Source organism: Anarrhichthys ocellatus, unplaced genomic scaffold (assembly GCF_004355925.1).
Source record: "Anarrhichthys ocellatus isolate YVR2014 unplaced genomic scaffold, GSC_Weel_1.0 scaffold26, whole genome shotgun sequence".
Classification (NCBI taxonomy): Eukaryota; Metazoa; Chordata; class Actinopteri; order Perciformes; family Anarhichadidae; genus Anarrhichthys; species Anarrhichthys ocellatus.
This window is the reverse complement of record NW_022280056.1, coordinates 4,006,539-4,016,775: the sequence shown is the minus strand read 5'-3', so window position 1 is coordinate 4,016,775 and position 10,237 is coordinate 4,006,539. Positions and strand designations below refer to the sequence as shown.

Genomic DNA, 10,237 nt, shown 5'->3' with positions numbered 1-10,237 from the left:
ATATATATATATATATATATATATATATATATATATATATATATATTGTATGGGGCAGTTGGAAAGCAGCTAAAGCGCTGCAGCCAGGTATGTTTATGACAGACTGTGAGACAGACGGACAGACAGGAGGTGATGCAACCATCAGGGTCCGACCCCCCTATGTGAATGACCTCACCTTTGACCCTTTACCTCTTTACCACCATGGCTGCCGACTGGGGCATTTCCAGTAGGCTTTGGCTAATTGGGTCAGATTGCGCAGAGAGGAGCATTATGCCTGAAATTGGAAACATGTGCAGCTATACCTCAGTGTGTGTACGTGTGTGTGTGTGTGTGTGTGTGGTAATAATGTAATAATGGCAGTGATGTTGGTGCAGCTCTTACTAGTGAGATGTTTGAATTTAGGGGGGAGGAGGGAGTCGAGTGTGGTATGTGAGGCGAGTGATGAAGGGGACAATAAAAAGGATAAAACAAATTAGTGGGAGAGAATCAAAGTGTGAGAAGATGGAGAAGAGGAGATGATGAAGGACCGACACACCGCGCTCCTCGGAGGAGGCCGAGGATCCGTAATTGAGGTCTGACGTCTGATTCGGTGGACAGACAGACTGTCGGACTCGCCCTGACAGCTCGGCTCAGCTATTTGCAGTAATTGCCCTAATAGCTACCTTCCAATTACGCTCAGATCCGAGTTTCAAACGAAAAGGAGGAAGTCCAAAGCGAGAGCAATACGTTGATGTGTGATGGCGCTGCGCGTGTGGGAAAGTGAAGTGACATCTGGAAATGAGAGTCGGTTGAACATGTCACGATTGAAAAAAGGGGGGTCGTGAGCAGAAGAAAGTGATTCTGGTGAAAGTGATATCAGCGCTACGAGACACAGCGAGTGATGTTGCCAGAGGCTTTGCAGGTTCCTCGAGCACAAGGCAGGTTCAGAAAGAGGATCGGTTTTGTTTTTCGTGGGGCTTTAATAACCGAAAATCTGTTCACAAATCATATAAAAACAGATTCTCTGCATCGTATTGTGACTTAACTTTAAAGGCTTTTGGTGAATCTGGGATTTAGGAAATCTTTTAATGTGACCTGTGAGAGCATGAAGGAAAACTTGCACTGTGAATGAACCTTGAATAAACCTCGAGGGCTGGTTTGCACCAACAATGATTCATTGAATCTAAGATTAGAGTTTAGCAAAAAACTAAAATGAGTTGCACAATTAAAAACTAATCTCTGTTTATTAAATCTAATTTTAAACCAACATAAAAGTTAAATCAATATGGAGATGTTTGCTTACCCAAATTACAATACATTTTAAAATAAATAAATACATTTGCATGTTGTCGGGATAGTAAGTTATTAAAGAGAGCGAACCTCAACAAAACCTGAAGTCGTTTTCTAGCTCACTGAAATGTGAGTTAGTAGCATCACGGTACTCGTTAAGACTCCACAGAGTCTAATTTCTCCTCGTTTGAGAAAAACTTGGCCGAATAAATGGAGCAATAAGGCCAACTAATAGGCGATAAAAATAAGACTGCCTGTTAGCCGAAATTCAGCAGCAGCATCATAAAACTGTCACTTAACTTTCCTCAAGGAACTTGATCATTTGGCTCAATCCATCTGAAAAAGCAGCCATTTTACAAGTTAAACCTCCTCAAGTGTAAGTAAAGGAATACTAGGATCACAGGTTTAGAGTAAAACCTAAAGAGAAGTTTAAATGTAATCTTTCTTAATTCTGAGCGAGTTTTAAAGTTTGGTGCAACATGATTTAAAGCTAAACAATTTAATCAGGTTTAAAAACAAATGCCTGTTGGTGCAACCCAGCGGATATCTCCTTGATTGTGAAATGGTTAGTTTTGCATGTCTGAATGTGCGTGTGTGTTGTGTGTTGTGTGTGCAAAAGCGAGAGCAAGATAAACCTTTTAAATCGTCACTCCTGTCCACACTCTAGCTAACAACTTTGTCCCTCGCTCTCTTTCTCTTGACTCCAGCTCTCACTGATGCACCCTGAGGCAGAAATATCCAAGTGCATGCAGGGCAAGTTCAGACAAAGATGGAGATCGAGAGAATGGTGGGAGGGTTGCAGGGATTTCGGGTGACTGACACTAAATGCCAAGAGGGAGGAACGCCACGAGGGAGACACCAGGCAGTGTGTATATGTGTTAACGGTGAAGAGAGAACATTCCCCCAAATCTAAATGTGGTGCTGCTGTACGGTGGGCACGGTTAAGAGAAACCTCTGAGAGACTGTGTGTGTGTGTGTGTGTGTGTGTGTGATCGTGTGTGTTTGTCAGTCAACGGGTGCAAGCAGCTACATCATCGCTCCCCTCCATCTGCGGGTATTGACAGTGTTAAATGTCTCCGTCCCTCAGTGAAGACTGCACTTTAGTCCGCCTCTCTATACAGAAGTGACCCGTTTTAGTGGCTTTGAGTTTGAAAAACCTCTTTTCATGATCTCCCCCCCCCTCTCTGTGTCTCCTCTCCGGTCCCTATCTCTCCCATCCCCAAACTCTTTCATGAGCAGTCTCTCAGGGGCAGGGTTGTAACGTAACCCTCCCCTCTTTTGTCTCCATTCTTTTCCTTATCCTTTCATCTTTTTAAACATTCAGGGGAAAGGGGTTTGGTGAGATGGAAACCACTACTTGGTAAAGGAAAGAAAGAGATAGTATGTGAGGAAAGGAGGAGGCGGGAGGTAGAGGGGGGGAGGCAGAGTCTCCCCCTTCCTCTGCTCATCCGCCAATTTATGGCTCTCCTTTTCAACAAGGCCATTCAAGGTGGGGAGGCTCAGTGGACGCGCTGTTCTCGCGGGTCAATATCAGTGAAGCCTCGTCTGGTTTGTATGGGGGACGACTTATCTGCTCAGAGGACCCGTTGAACTGTCTGTCGGCCTGTGTGTCCTCCATAGACCCCCATTGTGTTTCCGCTGTGCCTTCGCGGACGCCCCCCCCCCCCCCCCCCCCCCCCCCAAAGACCTGTGAGTGGACAGAGCAGCCGGTCACCAGCTCCTCTTTCCGTCCTTTCAACTTTCCAGGAGTCCTGAAGCCGCCTGCACTCATCTAACCGACTTAAGCAGAAAGATAACTGTGTTTATGACTTATTATAACAACACCAACTGCAGTAGTTAACAACGTGAAAGTTTCAAATGGGAAATACCCGAGTGCACAAAGGTAAAGTTTAGACAACATATAGAGAACTTACATTCACAGAGTGGGACAATATTACATCGAGAGAACACGTCCATGTTATGAACTTACGCAATTGTTTAATTTTGTTGGTATAATAAAAGAAAATGTGGAAAAATGGATCAAAGGATAAATGTCTCCGATTTGTAACTTTTAGCACAAACATAATTTTTTTTACATAAATGATACAAAATGCGGGTTCAATTTCTTTAAAATATCTCTAGCTTTGGAGGACAAACAAAAACAAATCACATGCTTCTTTGTCTGCTGTGTCAATAAATAATAAATACATTTATATATTAAATAAATACATCTTTTTGCAAGCAAATAATAAAAAATATCACAAAGAAGCCGCATGAACGTAGAACACTGATGTTAAAGGCAAATGTTTTATACACCACTGAGAACAGCCGGCAGCACATTTCCTATAACAAATAAATGTAGAATAGTTGCTTCAGAACAAAACCCGTAGACCTGTAGTTTTTAAACAGAGGTTATTCCAGGATGCAGTATTTTTAAATAACGGCTGGTTCGGTGTGATGGGGGTCAGGGTTCGGACTTAGGGGGCCCCATGCTAACCATTGCCTAGGGGCCACCAAATCAGCGAGTCCACCCCTGTTAAAACGTGTGTATGGAAGTTAGGATTTTGGCCTGTGTCCATGTTGAAACAGCATCTCTGGTGTTTGTGTGCCATCTGTGTTTTTACTTTTGGCATCCACTATATTTTGGATATGGTGTCCTGTGTCCAATGACGTATCAAAGCACTAATTGCAGCAGATGAAGTCAACAAGAGTCCAACCCATCCTGCCAAAGTGCCCTTCAGCAAGACATTCAGCAAAGCAGGAAGCAATCTGAAAGCAGACTCTGATTTGGCATTAAAACATAAAGTTATATCCTCAGGTCTGACTGAGTCAGAGGAGATTATGTTGCACTTGCAGAGCGAGAGGGCTTCGACGAATTGCGCCAGCTTCACTACAGCTTGTTTGTAATAATTCGCACCGTTACCAACCCATAATGAACTCGCATTGCCTGGATCCGTGCCAACGCAATTCATCAAATTGTTTTCAAGGGAACTGTGGGGCGGAGATGAAAAAAAGAAAGAAACGTGTGGGGGGAGGTAAAGGTAAAAGAAACCTCAGTCACGCACATGGGAAGTCTGAGTTTACAACTCGCACAATGTTTGTTTGAATGCATCATATCTAGCTGGCATTTTGGGGCTAATTCTGCTTTAAACCCTGGCTTACTGTTTTATATTGCATGCATGTGTTTAGGAAACACGTTTTAAGACACATCTGCTCTCCCAGATGTTACTCGTTGTGTTGCTGTAGGTCTCTTTTAATATACTAACCTCCTGAGGAAGAAAAAAAACAAAAAACTCCGGCTCGTCTTTGCGCTTCCCAGGAGAAACCGGAGTAGTAACTGCAGCGGAGAAGAAGAAGTTGCGCCGGAAGTGGCTGTTTTTGTCTTCGAAATAAAAGCATCGCACTACTCATATCTCGCAGTGGATTTTACTTTGAAAGTAAATACCGGAAGTTATATTAGCTAGTCATGCTAGCTTAACTATCTCCTCCGACTTTACGCGTTTCAGGCGGAGTTCAGGTCTTAAAACATTTGGCCAACTTCTTCACTGACATACTTTTCCACCAGTTTGCCTTAGAGGAGTAACAACTCATGGAATATCTCAACTTTGTGGCACGTTTACATTTTTGTTACACGTTTCTGGGCTTCATAATCTAGCTTCAGTGGAAGCGCTCCCAGGGACAGGAGAGGTTTCTTAACTCTTTTATTTTTGCTTTACTTTCTCCCTCTTCGGCACATGCGATGTCACGGAGTGTCAAAAGAAGAAAGAAATGTTCGTGTTTAGTTCTGTGGTTTCCGTGCGACGGCGTGTGTTGAGTTCATGTTCTTAAAGAAACCCGTTGAGTAACTGGCGACAGGACTCTCTAATCAATGTGGTGTCAGCTGGAAGGACGCGGGGTCCGGATCTCACCTCAACGGTACGTGGCTTTAAATCACACACGGAGGCCTTAAATGTGTAGTATTATGAACATAATGAACTAATATACAGACGCATGTGTCGTTGGATCCAGTCAGTAGCCCTAGTAACCACTACGTTATTTAATTAGGTCAATTTATTAGCAGTGTTTACTTATTTATGCATTTAATTATTCAGTTTATCAATGCATGCGGACATAAATGCCATACTGTTTTATTTATTTAATTTAAATATGTTTTACATATTTCATGCATTTTTTTTAACTCTTTACTTCTTTTTTGCACAAGATTGAAGCATTTTGAACGCAGTGAGAGTCGCATCTCACTTGTTTTATTGTCTCTGGCAGTCCTGCAGCCTCGTTGTTAATGTGCCATGTTTTCGTTGGCAGTCAGTCAGGTGAGGTGAGATCTACCGAGTCACAATCTTCACCCGCAGGTAGATCACACAGGTGGAAATGAAAAACAAAACCTGCTGCTGATGTCTTCATTTGATGAAGAGGCCGGACCGGCACAGTGGGAGGTTTATTATGGGGGGGGTGGGTAGGATCAGTAACCACTGAGAATATAACATTCAGTATTACAGCTTTTATAGTTTCTATAGAGTTAAATTCCACTTACTAAATGTTTCATCACACTCTACTATGTGATGTCAGGTCAGCTTTTTAAAAAGTGAATATGTGTTGTGCTATTTTATTGCAGTACTATGTACAGTACCTCATCATCAGCAGTGGTGGAGGAAGTACTCTACTAGCAATAACACATTGTAGAAATACTCACACAAAAGTATTGGCATCAAAATATAAAGTACCAAAACTAAAAGTATGCAGAACTTTTCGGTATCGCATATATATATATATATATATATATATATATATATATATATATATATATTAGTGCTGGGCAACGATTCAAATATTTAATCGCATGGATTTTTTGCGATTAATCTCGATTGTCTGCGTTAATTAATGAATGCGTTAACGCGATAATAACGCGTTAACTTGCCCAGCACTAATATACTAAGCACTAATATATATATATTGCTGGATTGTGATACATATATATTATCAGCTGCTAAAGGTGGAGCTTATTTTAATGACCTCATACTTTATCTGCTGGGTAGCTGGTGAACTTCCCCACAGGGATCAATAAAGTTTAATTTCAATCTATAATATTACGTCATAATGTATTTGTTGAGTGTCTGCAAAGTAATTAAAGCTATCAGATAACTGTAGTGGAGTAAAACGTATACTTCAAGCTGAAATGTAGCGTAATGTATAAAGTAGCAGAAATACTAAAGTACAAGTACCTCTAAAGTTGTAGTAGACCAAATATACTTGGTTACGTTCCACCGCTGCTCACCAGGAGTGTGTGTTGTCATGTGAAAGAGAAAAGAAAGATGTTCATGTGACTGATAGAGACGTTTCATTTGATGTTAGGAGAGGAGGAAGAGGAGGAGGAGGATCTGTGGTATGAAACGACCACAGAGCTGGAACTAATGTGCTGTTTGCACAGTGGGCCTGTTACTGTACCCTCACAGAGAGGATAAATATTTACCTGCATGTGTGATCTTAGTTTTTTCCACGTCGCATGGCGTCGCAGCCACTCCTGTGTTGTCACTGTTTGACGGTCGCACTCGGATGCGTTTCAGACAGACTTTATCAGCCCTGAACTTGTCACAAAGTCTGCTGAAAGATGTGATGTGAGGTGTAAAAACCGGCCTCCAGACATCTTCCACCCCCGTCGACTTCAAAGTATAGGCAGGATTAGGTTAGGACGGGGCCTGGTCCTAACACTAACACAGAGTGCATTAACTCTCTGTCAGGTGGACGTGTCTGACATTAGCCACACATGAGGGGGGGGGCAGTACTTTGTTAAGCTATTGATGCAGTAGCCACTGCCAGGTATGGGGGCTGCTTTATGGCATCTGTTTCCTGGGGAGGGTCTCTCTGTACCATAACTCCCCCTGATTCCTCCTTCACTCAGGCGGTCTCGTGTGGATTAAGCCCCCGCGGTTCAACTGGCAGCACTCAAAACAGGAGTCAGACCAATCTGCCAGAGGCCAGATTTACTACAGAGACACTTTCCTTTATTGTTCTTCTGTGTTCGTGTTTGTCGTGTTTTCAAGAGCAAAGCGCCTGAAGCTGCTGCACGTCAACGAGGGCGTTGGACTCGTGTGTTTTAGTCATTTAAACTAATAATCATAATAGTTTTAGAGCGACAGGATTCTTTTAGGCAATTAGTTGATCAACAGGAAAGAAATCAGCGATTGTTTCGGATGTTTTTAAAGCAAAAACAATAAGCATTCTCTTCTAAAACGTTAGGATTTGCTGCTCTCTATTGTTTTACTTTTTAGTAACATGTCATCTGTTTGGGTTTCAGACTGTTGGTCGAACACAATAAGAAATCAGAAAACATCCTCTTGGACTGAAGGAACTTGTGTTATTGTTTCACAGTTTTTTGATGTTTTATAGACCAAACAATTAATCCACCAATCAAGAAAAGAATCACTAGATTAATCATTTAATATTTATATTTAATAATTGTTAGTTGCAGCCCTAATAATAATCATATAACACCCTTTAATGTAGGCCTAGCTCAGGGTGCTTAACAATAAGAAAACTAGTGTCATGGTTAAATAGACACGAGTACAATCAGTAATAACATCAGTGACGTAATGAACTCGTGGTTGAGAGGGAGGAAAACACTGCGTGTTGTAAGACTCGTTGAAAGCAAAGTGAAATGGTTCCGTCTCGAGCTGTCACTTAAAAATGTTGTGCGAGGTCGTCTCCCTGATATCCTGAATGTTACAGTATTGCTCAGTTTCTCCTCTGGAACATAAAACAAGAAGAAACAGGCGGCTTCTCCGCCGTTTGATTGGTGTTCGGTCTCACAATTGATGGTGAATAATTCCGGGTGCCACTGTGGCTCGTGGAGGCCTCGCCGCTAATGTCATAGTTTATTCTGTTAAGTCTGTTTATTGGTGGAGTTCTGCTGGGTGACGTGGTCGCTTCCTGTCTGTTCGTTCAGGCCCTCGTCCTGTGGTTTCATGCCAGTATTCCTGTGCTCCTCTGGAAGAACATCAGGGCCATGGAGGTTAGGATTAACACATGTGTGTGGTGTTGAGTGCGGTTCCATCCACTAAGTGAGGTCTTTTTTTGATTTAGACAGACTGTGTGTTTGTCTGGGGGTGTCCAGAGTGCTCGGGTTGGGTTTGGAGGGCGGGGGGCCGTCGTGGTGCTCGTCTAGCCTTGCAGGGAGCGGCAAATGATGCGTGTCATTGCAGCAAATGGAGCGTGGTGATGAAGTGCTGCTGCTGTTTTACAAAGAAACCACTTAGAGACTGTGCTCGCCTGCCGTCTGTGTGGTGCCTCCAAGAAAACCCTTAAGAAGCATAAAGAGTGCCGCAGAGACGGGGAGCTAGCGTCGCTCTGGTTCCCTCCACAAAAGGCCAACTCTGTGGCAAAGTTACAGGGTTTGATCAGCAAGATGATCTTCACAAATGAAGACCGCTTTTATGATTTTTAAAGCATGAATACAATTGTCAGACTTAAAGAGCTAATGGCTGTAAAGGAGCTCCACCACGGTCACATGACTTCATGTCACCACCACTAAAGGAGAACTAGTGTTGTAGTGAGGACGGTTAGTCGTCTCATTTAGACACTTGTTAGTACCCACCTTTTTTTAAGACACTTAAAAATTCACGAGAGAAGTATTTACTTACTTATTTTATCTCGTTGAACAAACACCTCTGAAGCATGTTTTAACCAGACGGCAACCTCCGGTTCTGACATATGAAGCCGATCAGGAAGTGTGTTAAACCTGCATTCTCTCTAGTGACCACCAGGGGGCGACTCCTCTGGTTGTATAGAAGTCTATGAGAAAATGACTCTACTTCTCTCTTGATTTATTACCTCAGTAAACATTGTAAACATGAGTTTATGGTCTCAATCTCTAGTTTCAAGACTTCTTCAACACAGCATGATGTTCATTTAGTACATTATGGTCCATTTAGAGTCAAACGGACCATAAAGCAGGGGATGCTTTAGGGCGGGGCTACACAGTGATTGACAGGTCGCTTTGAGAGACGTATACAGCGTCTGTGCGTCACTCCTCAGTCCAAATATGGTCACTTCCGCTCACTGGCTGCAAAAAAAATAAATTAGTGACAGTCAAAGCATCAAGATGGCGAACTCGAGGCTACAAAACTGCAGTTCACAAACCAATGCGTGACGTCACAATGACCACTTCATCCAACCAAAAACCCATTAAGAAAAAACGATTGACTTCAAGACGAGGGACCCGGAAGTGGAAAAATGCTAAATAATGTTTGAGTTTTACAATAAAAGACAATACATCTTTAAAGTCCACCAGAGTGGACGCTCCTTCGGGACTCTATAACTCTTCTGCAACAGAAGACACACAATAATCCTGCAGATTCTTCGTGGATATATATCACACCGTACCACCTCCTCTTCACCAGTTGGCTCATTAGAAATGATCTTCTATTACAGACTGCTTTCACATTTGCAGCACATACACACACAAACACACTTTCTCAGCCGCTGGCTGGCCTCCCCGTGTGTTAACAGCCCTTTTTGTTTCACCGTTTAAGTGCTTTCATCAGCCCAACACACCTGGGTTTATCTGGCAGGCCCGGTGGATCGGTAGCCAGAGCAAACAGGAAGCTCAACGCGCTTTGATGATATTCATCATCGTGGTGACGAGCGGGCACTTTAGAGACGCCCCGAGGCGACTGCGTGAGTGATGCGTCGACCAAACCTTGCTGCTGCTCGGCAGCTGCATGGCGTCAAAGGGTGTGGCCCCGCCGAGCACACACGACCTGTCACCGAGAGGCTTTGCTGTTGTCACTCATTCATATGTTCACACACACACACACACACACACACACACTGATGGTCACCGATAAATCCACTCAGTCACCTTTGAGCAAACAAATCAAGCGGTGACATCCACTCCTTCACACTTACTTTCTGTTGCCCTGTGAGCTCTCTCTCTCTCTCTCTCTCTCTCTCTCTCTCTCTCTCTCTCTCTCTCTCTCTCTCTCTCTCTCTCTCT

The 10,237-nt window shown here is 43.1% G+C and overlaps 1 protein-coding gene across 1 annotated transcript in view; it reads left to right on the top strand.

Moving 5' to 3' along the window:
* Positions 1–4,781: 4,781 nt before the first annotated feature.
* Positions 4,782–10,237, top strand: part of ntf4 (neurotrophin 4) — an 8,089-nt gene continuing 2,633 nt past the window's right edge. The window contains exon 1 of the mRNA XM_031862436.1: positions 4,782–5,163. The gene's annotated coding sequence lies outside the window, so the exon portion shown is untranslated. The remainder of the gene's footprint in view (positions 5,164–10,237) is intronic.